We start from the raw sequence: 18,728 nt of genomic DNA, 5'->3' as shown, positions 1-18,728 counted from the left end.
AACAGCAGGTCAGGCATAAAAAGGAAGAGGAAATGTTCTGTTTCTCGTGGAAAAAATAATAAACAAACATGTCAGTCAATGCACACAAGCACTTATTGTTTCTGAGGAACACCTCTTGCTGGTATGTTGAAATCTGAAGTAAAAGTCACCTGTACCCTGAGAAAATGTTGAAAAAGCAAATGTGTTTTTCTGTGTGAGGTTATGGTTGGAATAAAAGTAATAAAGACTTAACAAAACCCTCCAAAAATTCCTCAACCTCTTTCTGTCATCTGAACGTCTTTGTGTGCTAACTCGTTAGCTTGAACTCGAGTTTCTTTGATAGTTGTCTTTCAAAAGAAACAGCTTCCAACCAAATGTTGGCGAATGGTAGGAACATTTACAAAAGGTTTGCCTGTTACAGTCAAGTCAAAATCACAAATTGAAAGACAGCGATTTTCTTATCATGAGACCTGTGATTTTAACATAGCATTTACATTTGACCGGCTCAAATCAAGAAGAACTGTCCGTTCTTTATCAATAAAACACTGTTAGATGTCACTTGCCAACAGTTTCTCAGATAAATAGACAACTGTTCAGCTCCTATGAACCCACTTTTGATTGCTGGTTTCTAAATCATATCCCCGATATCGGTTAGAAAATGCCAGAATGTCAACCTCTCTTCCTATATTTACAGCACACATGTACAGACGGCAGGAGGCCATACAGGGAGAAGAAGCTCGCTCCAGTAAAGGAAGTTCCCTGACAATCGGATGTCGCTCTGTCCTCTCTTTGATCGCTTCGGCCACTTTTGGTCACTTGGGCTATCATCCACCACGGGAATAGTTCTGGTCCCACAATGCCCTGACCTCAAAGGTCATTTTATGGTCAAGTGTTTGTGTCAGAAATGATGTCAGGTTACGACAGGATCACTTGGCAACGCGGTAGACAGCCAGATCCAGCGGCTCCTTGGAGGGAACGCACCAATCATCTGCCTCCAAACTGAGCTTGTAGTGTCGCAAAGCAGTCTTGTTAAAAACTGGGAGCCTCTCCACTGAGTCTGTAGACAACGCCTGGAGACAGACAGAGAACTTTAATGCAGGGACCATTTACAGCTTGTTTTTTTGTTTGCATATGTGCTGACTCTAGGCCCAACATGTTTTGTATTAGTTAAGTCACACTGAGACAATGGGGGCCTGATCTTATCCTTCATATATCAAGCAACACATGTTGCTGCACACGTGTATTACCTTCAGGTGTATAACAGCATCGGTGCCAGTACCCTCCATAGAGTAGAGCTGTAAGTCTCCCTGGAAATAGCGAGCGTAGAGACGAGAGATAGGCAGACCATAGCCAAACCCTGCCTGCACAGACACACACCCAAACACACGTTAGCTCTTCCCATGTATTGATATCATGTTCGAACGTGTGTGTTTGTGTGTGAATTGCTCACCAGTGGGGCTCTGTGTTTGTCTCCAAAGGAGGGTCTGGGTGCTGTGGAGTACATGTAGCTGAACAGGCGCTCTGTCTTCCTGAAGGGAACGCCACCTCCTCTGTCGCTCATCTAGGGAGACACAGACATTATGGAGAGGTTAACACAGCAGTGAAGGCTCAGCAGCCATGATGGAGTCAAGCCAACACGAAACAAACTGTCTTTAGTCAACATGAAAGGGTGAGATCTGTATATGATAATATAGGCTGCTTCTTGTCTTCCATGGAGAAAGTCACCAGACTCCTGACCTGTTCAGCTATTACTTATTAATCTATCTCCACCACTATTGTAGGTCAGGGTTAGGGTTAGTTATTTCAGAGATTTTAGCTCAAACCCTGGGTGAGATCAAGAGAGCACCCTCAACTTTGTTATCATGCTAGCATAAAACAGAGACAGGATGAGCTGTTTTAAGTGTGTTTACGAGCGTGTGTACGTGTGAAACTCCACCCTTAATGACCACATTCAGTTGTCCGTGGCAGTCAAAGGTTACAGGCGTGAAACAATATTTCTGTAACAGCATAATCCTCTTTAAATATGAGGGCATGCTGTGCCAGGAGCCAGTGATGTCAGTGAACGGGCTCTAAATCTGGGTGGGTTACGTTTCTTTGATGATACTGAGGGTTTATGGGGTTTATGTAAACTGATTAAGCAGCTGAACGGAGGTGAGTCAGGGTAATTAGAACAGCAGGGCAATGAGTGAAAACACATTACTTCAGAACGGGGTGAAAAAGAAAGCATTTGTTCTACTCACCATCATCACACAATCACCTTACTGTACACATAATGTAAGTGTAACATACTTCAGTGAAGCTTTAGTAGTGAGAGGATTACTGTTTTTTTTTTCTTTTTTTGGACTAAAGAAGTTTTAGCTGAGCTAACTCTTGTTTCTATTCTTGGCTAAAGACAACCTTTGTTTTTCCTTCAACTTGTGACAAGAAAAATGATTTAACTTTGTGTGGATGTTCACTAATGCATTCTGGGGTTTTATAGCCACTGCTTTCAACGCCTCCTGTTGTAGGATGTAACACTATCAAACGGTAGTGTGAGGAAGCGGTTAAATGCAAAGCTTAGCTGCTGTCTAACGGCAGCTAATCAATTATCAAATGTGTTGTTTTACCCAGGAATATGGCATTTAATGTCCCTCTGGATTGTCACTGTGATGAAGTGGTGAAATGATAACTTGTCAGATTCTCTACATTCAAACGACTGCAACCTGGAACACAGTAGTGTGATATCAGAGGTTTGAATATGGTCTTTTCCCCTCCCCTCTTTTCCTCGACTTTCCATAAGACAGAGCTCTTTCATGACGACATGTTGCCCTTCCATCTTCCCTCCCTTTCTGGTTTGTTGAAGTGGATTCTGCTGCAGTAGGCCATGTCAATGCAACACACCATAAGCACAAATCATGTGCTCATGTCTATAAAATGGCCATCAGTCAAACTCTCACTTCAAAAACAGCTTTACTTAACGCGGAGGCTGAGACTGGGCTGCTAACCTGTGACAAAGCAGTCACTCACCTTGATTGACAGGTCCTCTCCACCAAGGGCGATCATGACTTTGATGGGTGGGAGGGTCCTGCTGGCCTCGTGGGTCTCAATGGTTGCTCTCATGGCGTTCTGCAAAGAGGAAACAGGGAGCGTTATCAGCTGTTGGGCTGCCAGTGGGGCGGTGTCAGAACATATTCTATTATGTAAATAAATTCACGTCAATATGAATTCATTTGGGATCAATTTAGCAAATACGATGCAATATTTGGATCCTACGGTGACAATCAACAATGGGAATCTGCCTGGGTGGGTGAAGTATTGCTGGTGGTGCATTTTTACATATAAGATTCATTACAGACTCATGACAGTCAGGACAACTCAGCCTGTGAAGATGAAAATGTCTTCTGTGGCGTAATCAATAATCTTGAATTCTGTCGTAATGATGTCACACCAGGGTGAACACGACTACTAGAGGAAACACAACTTCCGCTCCCTTAGCGTCTACTAATGGATTGTTTCCTTTTTCCACAGCGCAGCAGCTACCAGCAACACAGGACTTAATGTGAGTTTATTCATTCATTCAGTCTAAAATGCTGACATGAAAGCAGATAGAAATGGTGCCAGGTTGCCAGCTTGACTGGATCACCAGTCAGTCTCCATTTTCCCAGAGGATTTTTTTGCCCAGTAGGCAGACAGAAGATAGCATAGTGAAAGCAAGGTTAATAAGAAATCAATCTGAACGCTGATTACACTATAGCCATTACATTTGGCGGTCAACATTTACTTCTTGATGATAAGATTACGATTTATTTTTAATAATCTGTTTCTTCGAAGTCCCCGAACTGGCCCTTTAAGATATCAAGGAGGCTTCTGTAATATTGTTTATAGTACACATACATCCGACAGCATTTTTAATGTATTTCTGGTTTTTAGATGCAGTGTTATTTATTACCTTGAATAGTTCAAAGAGCATGTGATACAGGTGAGATGGGATGTATGAGATCTGGATGGGCTCTTTGATGTTGTTGGCTAGGGGAGGGAACAGAACAACAGTCAACGCTTGATGCACACAAAGTGTGAGCGTGTGTACTGTTTACTGTGTATGTGTTTGTCTCACCGTTCATTTCCCTCAGCTCCAGCTCTGGTGCTCCCAGGTAATACTGCTCACACAGCATCTTAGCACTCTCATAGGCATCTAGAGAGAGAAGAAATCAACTGTATTCTTTGCCCCATATGCACAATAATAAAAACTGACATAAAGATAGACAGATATGATAAATGCAAGGTTATCATCAGTATAAACATTATGGCTGATAAGTGTGTTGAATCACAACCAGCTGCTCTGACTCTTTCTCTTCAAACACTGAAACTGGCCCAAACTGGATGAGCAGGCTGCCAGCCCTGTCCCAGTTATCGACCTCATTCATTTGATGATGTGAGAGGTTTAGTTACTCTATCAGAGAAGCCTGATGATACCTGAACTAGTTCATTTACTGTGAAAATACAGATGGACTTGTAGTGGGAAAATTAAGTCCTTGCTTTTTGTGGTTTTTAAAAGCACTGCACTGATCTGACAGGCAGCCTGGTCCCATTGTTTTCCATTCCGTGTATGTTATATGTGACTGTTAACCTCCAAATACCAAATTAAAGGTTTAATTAAATAATATTACCAGAATTCAAATACACTTTCAATAAAATACACTTTGCGACAGTTGGTTTGAGGCAACAGTATGGAAAATGGATCGTAATTACAACATGCACTAAATCGGGGGCTTTCAGGAATCAGGGCCGGGGTGAATCTGGACGCTCTAAGACATTTGCACACCTTGTCTAGTGGGTAATCCAGCCTTGTGTCAAGCTGTCCCCTCAGAACTACCAACTAAACCACATATAAAAGATTTCCTTTTCCATTCTATGAGTATTCCAGTTGTTCTCCTGTGTTATACACCGTCGATAACTGTATAATAATGTACTACATTTAACTAGCATACCATGTTGACATTGTAAATGGATGAAAATGATGACGATGATTGTGATAAAAACATAATAGAATAAAGAGCAGGTGTCAGCTGATAAAAAACGACCTGTGACAGCCTCTCTCCCCCCTCTTTCCTCTTACCTCTTGCAACTTCTGTCACATCACATATGGAGTCAATGCAGCCAATGGTGTAGGGGTGAGCAGGGTTTTATGTTGCCTTTGAAGACGAGGGCTGCAAGAAAGAAGAAACATTGTTATTTTTGGTCATGTCTGAGTATAACAGGTTGATGCAATCTAAACTTCACTGATCCGGCTCTAAAAGTGTGTGTTCGGTTGCTCACTGTGCTGGTTGATGAGCATGCGGATGGAGATGCGGCTGGTGTAGAAGCGGTCCAGGAAGTACTGGATGTTGTGGTCAGTAACGCCGTCATACTGGCCATAGGAATCTTTGTACTCAATCACTCCCTGAGCCATGGTGGGGACCACCTCATTGTGTCGGTTCCTGATGGACTCTAAGACCTCCACAAACCTGGGGTCGGTGGGCGGAGGAGGGCAACAGTAAGAACAAGGGAGGACAGGACGGACAGATGCACACGGTTAGGTTAGAGCAAAAGAAGAAAGTGAAATCAACATCATCCTGTCCAGTTCTACATTCGTTTTTTCTTTATGTGTTACACTCACGTCTCGAGGACACTCTGGTCATCTGGGTTCTTGTCCAAGAAGTCCAGGATCTCCATTAGGCTCTGGATGTACCTGAGAGAACACAAACGCAGGAGATAGTTATAGCTACAGCTTGGCAGATAGACACACAGGGACACACATCAATGCTGCTACAGTACATTCCACAGGGCGGCGAGCAACAGAGGCTGAAAAACAGAGAGAGGAGGGGAGGAGCGGGCGGAGAGGAGAGGAGGATGTAAACAGCACCACCCATCATCTGTCCTGTGACGACCCATCTCCCAGCAAATCACGAGCAGCAGCTGCTTTTTAACACAGACTAATGTTCATTCAGTTGCTTTTTTCTTTACAATACAACGGCACATGGATCTGCTCTGTACACCTCATGTTCTATAACATACTGATTCTATTAAATAAAAACAAGGTCAGAACCATAGAGGAACAACTACTCTTTGGCTTCATGTTAACAGCTGTTGCCACTTGCATCAGCATACAAAAAAAGTGCACCGCTACAGTCACATAGTTTGGAGGTGAGATAGTTAATTAGCCATATTTCAACTATTTACTTAGCTAAAAAGATAGCTAGTCAGCTATAGCTCCTTACAGCTTAAAATCAAGATGTCAACAAGCTTATTCTTCAGGACCACTATGAACAAAATACAGTCTGTAAAGCCTCACTTTGCACCTCCCATGTATTACATTTACCCAAAGCACTGTCTCCACTGTTATGTCTTCACATTCTGTTCAGGATTTTAGTGAATTTATGAAGGTTTTAAACTAAAATTCTTACATACAGCACATTTATTATTGCACGATCGCTTCCGTTCATAAGTGTGACATTGATTATGAATCAGCAGTGAGGCTCTGAGTTCTGAACGTGCTGTTCCCTTCAGCTGCAACAACAAGCAGGCAGGGCGAAGGAAAAGAGGAAGAAAGGCGGGGAGGCTGGAGGAGGAACTGGGACAAAGTTCAGCCACCCCCCCTCCCCTCAACCGCCCTCATGCTCTGTAATGTAATCTGTGATTATATGGGCACCAACAGTGCAGTGTTGGCCTGCTATTTATAGCAGTTGGATTAATAACATTGCAACTCTTAAAAATGTGGAACAACTGTATGAACAAATGAAGGCTGTGAGAGAGTTTTGAAAGTTTTTCACAAGTCTGAAGATTACAGTCCGTTCTCAAACAGGAGAGAATGAAGCTGTGACTTAAGTGAAAAAAGTTTATAACACCAAGGCTGGAAAGTGACATGTACTAATTTTGCTTGTTGCACTTTAAAAAAAGTCATTTTAAATGTTGGTAGGTTTTTTTTAACACGTACTCTACTCAGCTCCTTTTGTAAAAACAAAAAGAAATGTGAGGCAACAGTATTTTATCTTGATGTTCTTAGCAAGAAAGCATTGACATGTATTGTTAGTAGGGTTGGCTACCAAACTCTGTACTTTTAAGGGTACTGACCCAATGACACGGGTGCTGCCGAGCACTGATTCACATTAAATCAATCAGTGCCAATTTCAGAGAGTACATCTATAGAGTAACATCATAGAGAGAAAGAGAGAGACAGCAAGATACACAGCGCTGACCAGGGCAACACGTCTAACCTGAGAATACACCGGGTCAAACATCAGTCATATCTAAAAGCCAAAGAGTAGACCATGATCTATAGCCTGATGGCCTATCGGTATCAGTTTAGTTCAGTTCAGTTCAGTTCAGTTCCGTTCATCAATACATCAATCGTTCAATGACTTTTGAGTGTTCCACATCTCTCACCAGCTCTGGACCATTTGGACGGAGGGCGTGACCAGCAGCCGGTTCGGCAGCAGGTTGATTTCCTTCATGATGTTGGACAAACGGACAGGAAGCTCCTGACGAAGGAAGACAAACGACGTGCGCTCACAGGCGTTGATGGAACCTGGAGAATACAACAGCACGTGATTACAATGTAACAGTTTACTAAATTAAAAAAAAAAGAAGATTAAATGTACTTATCAAAAGAACATGCAAGACTAAATTATGCATATATTTGGATCTGATCTGTGTCTTTTATTATCTGATAGATACAATAAATCAATTTAACAATGAACTATTCTGGCTCTGATGCCACATAGAACCAGTAGTAACCGGTTCTCCTTCAGTGATGAGGTGATGTTGTGAAATCAGGTTAATGAGTGAAACAAAGACACCTTTTATCACAGCACTGATCTGTCCGGTCTCAGCATGCTCCTGCTTGCTGAACATTGTAGCAATGATTCAACGCACAATGCATTCAGCGAGTACACAGAGGAGCAACACAGTCACGCCTTATAATAACCGTCATTAATAAATGGAACATTTATAGGAATTAAACATTAGGTAATAGTTATTCACTCAGACAATGAAATGCTTTACAAACCATATTTAAAGGTTTATGAACATGAGCTGGACATCTAAATAATGTTTATAGATGAGTATTTATTTACCATTCATAGACATCAGTCGCAACAACAATAAACAATTGTTTAATAAATGGTTTATAAAGCATTTTATTGTTTGTTAACAGTCAAATAACTAGTAACTCATCTTTTAATTAACTATAAATGTGCCATTTATTAATGTTATTATAAAGTGTTCGCAGCAATTCAACTTCAGGAATTTTATAGATGCAACACTTATTAGGCGACTTCAGTGTGATTCATGTTCGTATGCAGTGTGCATATAATAAAGAGTTCGATTCGAACTAAATTTATCCAATAAAATAATAGTAAAAACACATGGGCTTAAAAGATAAAAAAATGCATTAAAAAAATGTAAATAATATGAGCTTTAGGTACAGGTGGATCATAACAAAATGGTGAGACAAGTCACGATGAACTTACCGAAATCCAAGAACTGCTTCATGGACAGAGGAGAAGGGGAGAACTTGGAGTAGTGGTCGATGTGTTTGGGCACGTTGGCCAGCGCTGCAGCCTTCATCATAGACCGGACAAACTTCATTTTACTGGTCATCCTCACAAATCTGCTCAGCAAGTTAGAAAATAATAGGACATGAAGATGAAATATGAAATCTTCGGGAGTCCAGCGGCGGTGAGTGAGATCAGCTGCTGCAGAGGATGCTGGCGTAAACAGTCTGCAGCTCCGCACATGACACTCTTACTTAGCGCTCCACCTCAGCCAATGGGAGAGCGAGGGGGACGGCAGCCAGCGAATCGGATTCCCGGAATCCCATCTACTTGTACAGTTGGAAGATAGTAAACACGAGTGTGGGGGGGTGACCGGGTCACAGCGGGTTAGGTAACGCTTCCTCCGTCTGATAAACAGCGTGTGTTACAGTGTCTGAAAAACAAGCGCTCCTTGTGTTGGGATCAGTTCATAGGAACCTCTGAGGGACTGGATGTCATCAGTAGTCTATGTTCAATTGACTACTGGCTCTTTTTATATATGTATTCCTATTCTTTTAACCTCTCAGAGCATGTGCAATATTATACATCTTTTTATTTTAGTGTTATCATGGTTTGGGTACCACTGTCTAGGCTATATATGCTAATTATTTTGAAGTAGATTGTAGCAGTATGCAGCGCTAATGCCCGAGCTAAATTTCCACTTGGGTACAGTAAAGTGAGCTATATCACATCTTGAATATAATAATATATAATAAAGCATTATGTAATTATAGGGACATAATGTAACTTTTTCACATTAAACTACCAGCTTCAGAGTCATGTTGATGGTACAGTGTGTTGTAACAGGGTGAATGGTGTCTCTGTCTCTTGTTTCTGCTCTGTGTAACTTCAGTGAGAGGGTAGGATCACAGCGTTACATACATGTTTACTTCAACATACAAGTGTTCAACACATCACAATGTTCCGATGTCATGAGTTTAGTTTGTAGTTAGCACCTACATAACATCTGACAAACTGTTACACAGCTGGGATTTGTATTTACCACAAATCACACGAACTGCCAATTTCTACAGGTTTGGTTTGATCATATTGAACTGACTGCTGGCAACATAAGTTAACAACTTTTTTCAGGTCCACATGTTGCTTGATTGCTACGTGAAAGAAATCTAAATGACATTACCCTTATGTGACTGAGCCCTGCCCACATCGGACCAGTGAGAAGGAGACAGGCACATCGCAAATACAGAAATCTTTTATGTGAAATGACTGTTTAAACTTTGGCAGAAAAGAGTGTACATGAACTCGTCTTCATTTTGATCTGGACTACACATTTGGAAAGTTTTGTGACTGCATCTTGCAGTTGTGATGCTAACGTAGTGATGCTAACGTGCCGACAAAATCTGTCCACAGTGTCCAAGTGTATCTGGCAAGTTCTGTGATCTGACAGGACACCTGCTGAGCACAAGGTGGTGATCTTCTGACACCTGCATATGTGTCAATACTGTACGACTATGAAGTCTATTACTGATATGTCGCTTAAAGCAATATCATGTAGTAGTCTGTATTTTATATGATTTTGCACCCCCATCATTTCTGACTGCAACACAACAGAGTTCAGTGACTTGTGACTCGTGTTTTCACACCTGTAGTTTGGTTCATTTGGTCCGGACCAACTGATTGCTGCATTTGAGTTCTGTTTCGGTTCCTGTTCACATTGACATTTTACAAATGAACCAAGAAGACTAAACATGAAGTCATACAGATAGGTAACTCATTGATTGACAGTTTTGGTGATTGTCATCCTGTGTGAGTCTGTTCATAACTGAAGAATAAATAGGCCTACGTAAAAATACAATCGCAAACAGCAATGACACTATTTCTGACGGATGATCAGTATGTTTTCTTGCCTGATTCATTCGTTGCATTCAGAATTTGTAGAACAGATGCTGAAATTATCACTGCAGATTCAAGTTGCTCTGTCTGAACAGCCCAATACAATGCTCTAAAATGCATGTTTCTTACATATAGATATCTGTCGACTGAAACAAATGCCTACATTACAAAAGGACATCCATCACTGTTACGCTAGCGTGTGATATTAAAGTCACTTCCTATTTACATAAACATAGCACAAAAAGTAAGGAAATTTGTGTTTGGTAGATGATTTCTTTGTTGTAACAACGCTTCTTGGCAATAAATCTTATACCGTTGGAAAGCCTGTTTATTTCTCTTTTAAATGGTGCCACATTTGTGAGGAACATGCATTTGTGGGATGAACAGCAGAGCCGAGTATGTGGGTTGCGCCCATGAAAAATTTGCCAAATCGTCTCTGCCAAACAACTTATTCTGCTATTGACTCTTGTCTGGTGGATTGGATGATTGAAGTCTGAAGAAACAAGAAATATTGGCAATTAAACAATGTATTAATTTAACAAACAGGATCCTCAGTAGCATGTGGAACTTAATGTTCAAACAGACAGAGGGCTTGGACTGTAGTTTCTCCATTCAGTGCCCTTGACCAAGGCACTGGCTAAGATCTGGAGCTGGCCCCTGGGCAGTGTACGTTGGCTGCCCACTGCTCCTCCAGGATGGGTTAAATGCAGAGACCCAATTTCACTAAATTGTACATTGTATTATTGTTTGTGATAAAACAAAGATTCTTCTTCTTTTAAATTCCATGTCCTATTCTATGTCTGTCTATTGACATCTGTTCCACAGTGTTATGTTTGTTTCATTACGTGTCCCAGGGTACCAGCATGCAGAGAGTTAGATCACTCTGTCCTGCACACACACACACACACATACTGTATTTATATACAAGCAGTTCAGGTCAGCAGCAAAACATCGAGCACCATCACACTCATCGTTTCCTGCTCTTCACCCTGCTGACGCACGACTGCAAACCAAACTACAGCAACAACCTCTTCAACAAGTTTGCGGACGACAGAGCGGTTGTCATCAACAACATCGAGGAGACAAACTCAGGTTTTACACACATAGTAAATGCAGAAAATAATATGTATAAATAAAACATTAACCGTTGAAACCGAATAGTGAAAACAACTAGAAACAGTATCAATGTTTATTTCTGTCTCCATGCCAGTGTGTGACAGTGGCAGCTGTCTGTCGTGTATGATTCTGGCATGCGTTTTCCTCGACACATATCATATCAGCCGCTGACGCTCTGTGTGACTGGAAACACTGCCGGTGTAACCTGAGTGACAGCCTGTTGCTGCACTGACATCTGCGTCATTCTAGTTGAAGCTCACTGTGAACATCTTAAAATAAGGCCCGTTTAGATCTGGTATCAACATTTTTCCTGAGTGATCAGATCACAAGTGGACAGTACAGGTATGACCACTGAGCGCACATTTAGAGGCGGTCTGTGGTACTTGCGAGCGCATTCTTTTAGCAGTGTGTGTGTTAGCTACAGATGTTTGTTTCTGTTCCAACTAACCATTTAAATAGTAACCACAATCTCCCCAGTCTCCCTCAGAAAAACGTACAATTTTGAGAGCTGTTGAGCGAAGAGGAACCTAAACAACTTTGTGAAGTGCCTACAGCAAATTCATCAAATCATTAGGGCTTTCTTGTAAATTCGGCATTCGTGCAATAAATTAAGTAATATTAAATAATAGTACACTATATTTGTGAAACAACATCATTACCTGGTGGTAAACATGTCAGATTTTTGAAATAGTAACCAATATAGGCAATTTCTTTGACCACCTTAAACTCCCTTAAAAACAATCACTCAATTTTGTGAGTTGTTAAGTTATGAGAAACATTATCGACTTTGCGAAACACTGTCTAAGACACACTCTTAACTATTTGGGCCTTCTTGTTAAATCTGCATATGTTATACAGGAAGATTTTTCCTTCTTTGTGTAAAAGAAATGATGTCTTTTGATTGTCTCTGTGATGTATGTGTTTATTTACATACAGAGTGACATCCATTCACAAGAGGTGGGTCCGCATCATTTCCAAGCCACCGTACAACTCTGTAAGCCACTTGCCCTGTAGGCTGACACTGTTGTTTGTTTGTCAGCTGACAATTACGTGTTTTCTGCCACTGGCTCACAGATTACACTAGAGTACATAACGCTTTTCCAGGCCCTTGCCACTAAATGTCAACTGGTGCAGCAGTGCGCAAAGTGGACCCAGTCATTCTGGATGCATTCAAATGCCATGTGTGAACTGACAAACTAGGAGCTGTCCAATGGTGATCTGATCATCATGATGGATGTTAATACAAGGTACAAAGAGGCTCTAACATCCTTAGTTCATGGTTGATGTTAGTCTACATAAATAACATGCAGTTGTCCGACCTGCGTTTTATCTAAAATAGGTCCACTAAATTACTATCACTCGTAAAAAAAAAAGCTAACATTCCCTGCCCCAGTGAGACAGTAAGGTTGTGATATATGTTACATATCAACAAACAACAAACAAACTCTTTGTTGTTTGTTGATATATAACATATATCACAACCTTGCTGTCTCACCAGGGCAGGGACTGTTTGCTCTTATAAAACAAACAGTTGAATGACATTGTTTTTATGGTTTTGGAAAATTGAGAACTTTTCACCTCTCACCCAGAGCGATACACCTCTCGCTGCTGTTGTCATAGACGTTATTATTCCATCTATTTCTGTCCTCTGTGCTTTGTTCCCGCGTCAGGCAGCCAGCCACCACTCCAGCATTCCCTAATATAGCTTGTTTACAGTCTGGAAGCTCGCTTAAGAGGGTGACAACAGGGGGAATGCATTACAGTTTAGATACCTGCCAGGCCCTCGATACACACTCTCTCTCTCTCTCTCTCTCTCTCTCACACACACACACACACACACACACACTTGTATTGCAGACCTGCTTTTCTCAAACACATTTATCTGGAGCCCCATTTGAAGGAGATTAACAATAAAGGGATGGCGGGGAATAGAATAAAATAAGTGTGTGTGTGCATGTGTGTGTGTGTGTGTGTGTGCCTGAGCATGGAAACATCCTGTATCTGTCCTGATGAGCAGGTCAGCACCTTGCATGACATCCTCCGCCACCAGTGTATGAATGTTTGAGTGAATGGATGGGGGAATGTGGGAAATGTTGTACAGAACTTTGAGTGGGGTTGTAGACCAGAAAAGTGCATAAATAAATGCACATCCATTTGAATTATAAATCTGAATATAACCATGATTTTAAACTGAGTGATCCAATCATAAGTGGACAGTTTCAAGCCCGTCAATTCACACCTGCCATTAAATTTGTCTCGACACGCATCTTGAGTAAACCAACTTAAGATCTGATCTCACTTCCCCGCTCTATATGCAAATATACACCTACATCACTAGAAGAAACGGCTACGATTTTTAGACAAAGAAAGACATATCTTCATGTATAACGTTTGCCAAATGACTAAGTAGGCCCAAATAGTTAAGAACGTGTTATATATAGAGCTTCACAAACTTTATACAGTTTCTCCTAACGCAACGCATCTTTAAATTGAGATTTTTAAAAGGGAATCTAGTGACTTTCTCCACTTTCGTCTTTCTTCAAAGTAGCCTACATAGATTACTGTTTACTGGATTTGTAATTGAAATCAGTTGAAGCAGTGTGTTCAAACAGCTGCTAGGAGGTACAACACACTTCAGACACAGAATCAGACAGGGTGCACACAAAACACAGACAGGCTTTCACAGCAATGAGGTGACAAACTGACACTTTTTCAAAAAAAAAAACTCATTACATTTGAAAATGTATTACTTGTGAATAAAATAATGGTTATTGGTAATGTCTTAGTAACCCACACAGGTGTGAGGTTTTTCTGCTTTCATGGGAGCTCAAACCCTACCTTATGGGTGCTCAGCTCCCATTGGCTCCCACATAACTTGAACCCTGTTTTCACCCCTCCATTTTCTGAGTTCATTCCTCAGAATGTACTGATTCTTTGGTCGGATAGAGGGGTAGGGTGAAGTGTCAGTGTATTTCCCTCCAAACGGAGGTTTTTTAGAGCCACGCTTCAAACTCTGTCATTTCAATGTATTATGGTAATTTTCTTCATAACAAGTATAAAACAATCACTACAAATTTTTTGATGTCTCTGTGGCTAACTGCTAGCTAGCCTTAGCTAACGTTACATTCTTATTCTTTGCATTCCCACCTTTGATGGCATATGATGGCCAAAATTTGATTAAAGTTGCTGCACTTGGTGGGCTACTGCACTTCTTATATCAGCGCAGACTGGCAGCACAGGTTGCTAAGTGTAGCCTGTTACGCACCACTAGTGGCCTGATAGGTGTAACAAAGCAGTGTTCTTTTCTCTTTGATGACTTGATTGATAGTGTGAAGTTATGAGCAGATTGCATGCATCCATGCTTTTCTATCTCCATCAGATAAATGTGATATTGTCTATTGTAACCCTAACCTGAGATTTCAACCACTACGCACTCAAAAACAAGGGGTAGGGGTAGAAATTGGAAAAGGGGTTGACCTGCTCCTTATTGGCTTTAAGGGAGTTTGCATGGATGGTCGTTATCCTAAAAGTCTATCTTCATTAACTGTTTGAAAATATAAACATGAAAGCATAAATATCTTCTTGCTTATCAAAGTCTGTCAGCAAAAAAGGCCAACAGTGTCTATACTTTTAACGTTTACAGTGCTGAGCATGGCAAGTCTATGCTGCCTTCTGCTGGACAAGACTAAAATGCAATACGCCTCTTCAGTTCGTTGTCTGTGTTGTGAGTTGATTTTAATGTGGCATTGAAAATGCATTTCACAAAGATATATACTGAATATTTATTCAGTATTATAGACAAAAAGGTTAAGAACTGTACTTTTAGCCTGTTTTGTACATTTTAACTATGGCACAGTTAATACATGCAAAGGAAAAATACAACGTGTATTCTGTTCAACTTAATATCTGTTTGATTTGTATTTAAATATTTCAAATATTTCAAAACTTTTACAACATGGAAGTGTGAACTGACCCACATTGCTGGGTAAGGTGAATTGGATACACCAAATTAGCAATAATATTAATGATGGTAAAAAAAAATAAGAATGTATTATTATTATTATTATTATTATTATTACTATTATTATTACTCGAGGACACCATGGACCTTTCTGTGTGGAGTTCACATGTTTGGTCACATGTGTCAAATCAATGTATCAAGTCCTACATGTATGGGACTTTGTGTTGTTGAATACTGGTTGGGTTTTTCAGTCTGCTGCAATGCCTAAAGTTGAGAAGTTCAGAATGCCTTCTAATTACACACCCTAAAATTCTCAAGTAGAGACCTTCATGCAACACAGTGTTATATTGTTTTACTGTCTCTCTGTACTGCAACACATTAGGCTTATCATTTAACAGCAACCAAGGTTAAAGTTCTGACTGTCAGCTTTAAGGTTTAAGCTTCTTTTTTTTAAACACCTTACCAGGTCAACAGTTATGGTTTGTCTTTTAATTCATTAATATTAGACACACTAGCAGCCTGGCTCTTCTGATTGCATGATAATTACTTGGTTAGTCACCACTGCGTATCTCAACAAATCACAAATATTGATTGGGTTGCCATGACACTTTGTGCAGACATTCTTGATCCCCAGATGATGACTAGAACCAACATGAAGGCAACATTTGTGGTTTTAAGTTAAATGTCTTGACAGCTATTTAGGTCAAAATTGAACTATTCCACTTGTCTCATGTCCATCTGACACAAATGGTATTTTAATCAACACATTGCCCTGCATTATGGCTTGCATACTAGCCAGACATGTCAGCCATTGAGCATTCTTGGAATGCTAAATGGAGAAATAATGCAGATTAATCACTCTATGACACCCCTTGAACAGCAGCTTTGTAACCTGATAGAGGCAGATGACTAAATACTGCTGAGCACAGACACTGTGCCTGTCCGCTCTCTCTAGCCCAGAGACTGCCCAGAGACACAGCTATGGGCCGAAGGAGTCGGTACATACATTTGCTTTGAATTGCATGGCAAATATTGGTATGTGCGATTAATTGATTAATTAATCACAAAACTAACCCTAACTCTAACCCTTTCAATCGCCTGACAGCCCTGGCCCCTAACTAATTCAAACTACATACACAGTTATAAGAAAAGCAACATATGTCTTAATCTGGCTAAACAGGAACAATCGTAAAATTCCACCCAACTAGCCAACTAATCCTTGTAATGTTTAAAGCATTGGTAATATTCATGAAGTCTCCTGAGAAAGGTTACTGTGTATAGATTGTGACACGTGAGATGTAGATTGTCAGAATGGAATGCACTTTCAGCCCTTTTCTGCATCAAAACTGTTGTCTCCTTATCACTTAACTTTTCACCTAATTCAGTAATAACTGATAAATGATAAGGATATCTGCTGTGTGCGGTCTTTGTAGGCTTTGTGCTGTTTCTGCACATAGTGTGTAAGTCAAAGGTTTTGTTTTCCTGTACGAGATCTGCTCAGTTCATCTGTTATCTCTAGTGTTATCTCCCTCTGTTAAACACAATGTAAAAAGCCATTATGGAATTTAAAAAAAATCTTTTCTCAATAACTTGACCTAAATATACAAGTTGTATTTATTGCAGCATATGACCAATCACCAACATGTACAATTCTACTAGCAGCAGAGTGGAATACTTTATAAAGAAGAGCAAACTATTAAAGAAATGGAGAAGAAGAAGTTAAATGCATAATTCAAGCTAAAAGCAACACAGTTACAGCTGCCAGATGCAGGAAGGACAGTTACACATTAAAAAAGCTGACATGACTTGCCAACATATGCCAACAGGAAATAAAATGAAATGAAGATCAAATTGAAGACAGGTGGGGGCCCTCCCTACACCTCACCTCTCACGAGCTGTACAATGAGCTCCTAGATCAGCCAACCCCAATTTGTGGCCAACCAAATGTCTGGCCTGGGCTGACCTGGTGTCACTATGCACTTGTCATAATGTGAAATTGGGATTAAAAAAATCCCCAACTCTGCCCTCAAATAGACAGCGCCACTCACCAGCTTTCAGGCCGCCTGTCATCAGAGCGAATGATCACCAGTAGGTCTCAGATAATCAAGAAATGAAGAACACTTTGGCCTTTGCGAAGTCGGCCAGAACCGTCAGTTCAAATCTGACTGGACTGATCAGTTTTTTTTTATTTTACCAGACCATGCTGGTGCTAAACCAACATGCTTCATGGGAATGCCAACTGTAGCTGTCGACAAAGCTAAAACTTCAACATTATGTATGCTGCTAGTTTTACTGCCAACTACCCAACAAAATCAGATCAGCATAAACACAAAATAACAAACATTCTAACATCATACAAGCAGCTGGTTTCTGCTATGAATAAATCGACATTGGCACAAGAGAGCATACCGGCTGCATCATGGCACGTTTCATGGACCCTTGTCGAAGCTAACAAGCCAGTCTCTGATATTAAGTTGGTTAAAAAATGTGCAGTTGAAATGCTGGCAAAGTTTTAAGTCATGATGAGAAAAACAAGAAATCTGTTGTGGAGCTATTAAAGCTGGTGCTGCTGTTGGCTTACGGCAATCAGAAGACTGGACGTTTTATGAACCCTATCAGAGCCAGGACAGAAACAGTCTCTCCATGGTACATCTGACAGTGCCTCAGGATTGACAGATTGCTGGTATGTCATTGCAATTATTTGTGTGTTTGTGTCTGTGTGCTGCTCAATGCTCTGACGTGCTCCACTGTCTCCTTTGAATGTGTCAACAGGAATCCTGGAGAATGCGCAGAGAGTCCTTTAGGTGGTGCATGTGGCCAGGATTCCTCTGAATCTTGTCCTTCTTGTTGATAAAGCTCAAGTGTACACTCAGCGCTTCTTCACTAGCGCATGGATGCTATGAACTGTTTTTAAAAGAGACCCCAAGTGAGGAGCTCAGAGTTTCCACTGCTCCTCTGCATTGAAGGACCCAGTTGATCTGACCATTTGATTTGGATGTCCCGCTTGGGGTAGAGCCAGAACACCCTGGAGTGATCGTATATCCCATTCAGCGTAACAACACCTTGGCATCACCAAGGGAGAGTCGGAGTGGCTAGGAAGAGGGACAGTGCTACCATGCCAAGTCACAGCCAATATGCAATTCGGCTCAATTCCAGTCTGGCATGGCTTAAACTGACGAACACAGACGCCTCGGTGATGTCTGTTTTTGGCAGTGTTTAAGCTGTAGTAACACTCCAACCTCTTCACTCATTCTCCGGAGCCGCTTTTC

At 40.9% G+C, this 18,728-nt stretch overlaps 1 pseudogene; it reads right to left on the bottom strand.

Annotated features, from left to right (window-relative positions):
* Positions 1–809: 809 nt before the first annotated feature.
* Positions 810–8,679, bottom strand: LOC141019751 (pyruvate dehydrogenase (acetyl-transferring) kinase isozyme 2, mitochondrial-like; annotated as a pseudogene).
* Positions 8,680–18,728: the final 10,049 nt, after the last annotated feature.

Source organism: Pagrus major, chromosome 23, assembly GCF_040436345.1.
Source record: "Pagrus major chromosome 23, Pma_NU_1.0".
Taxonomy (NCBI): domain Eukaryota; kingdom Metazoa; phylum Chordata; class Actinopteri; order Spariformes; family Sparidae; genus Pagrus; species Pagrus major.
The sequence above is the reverse complement of the archived record's forward strand: the minus strand, read 5'-3'. Positions and strand labels throughout refer to the sequence as shown.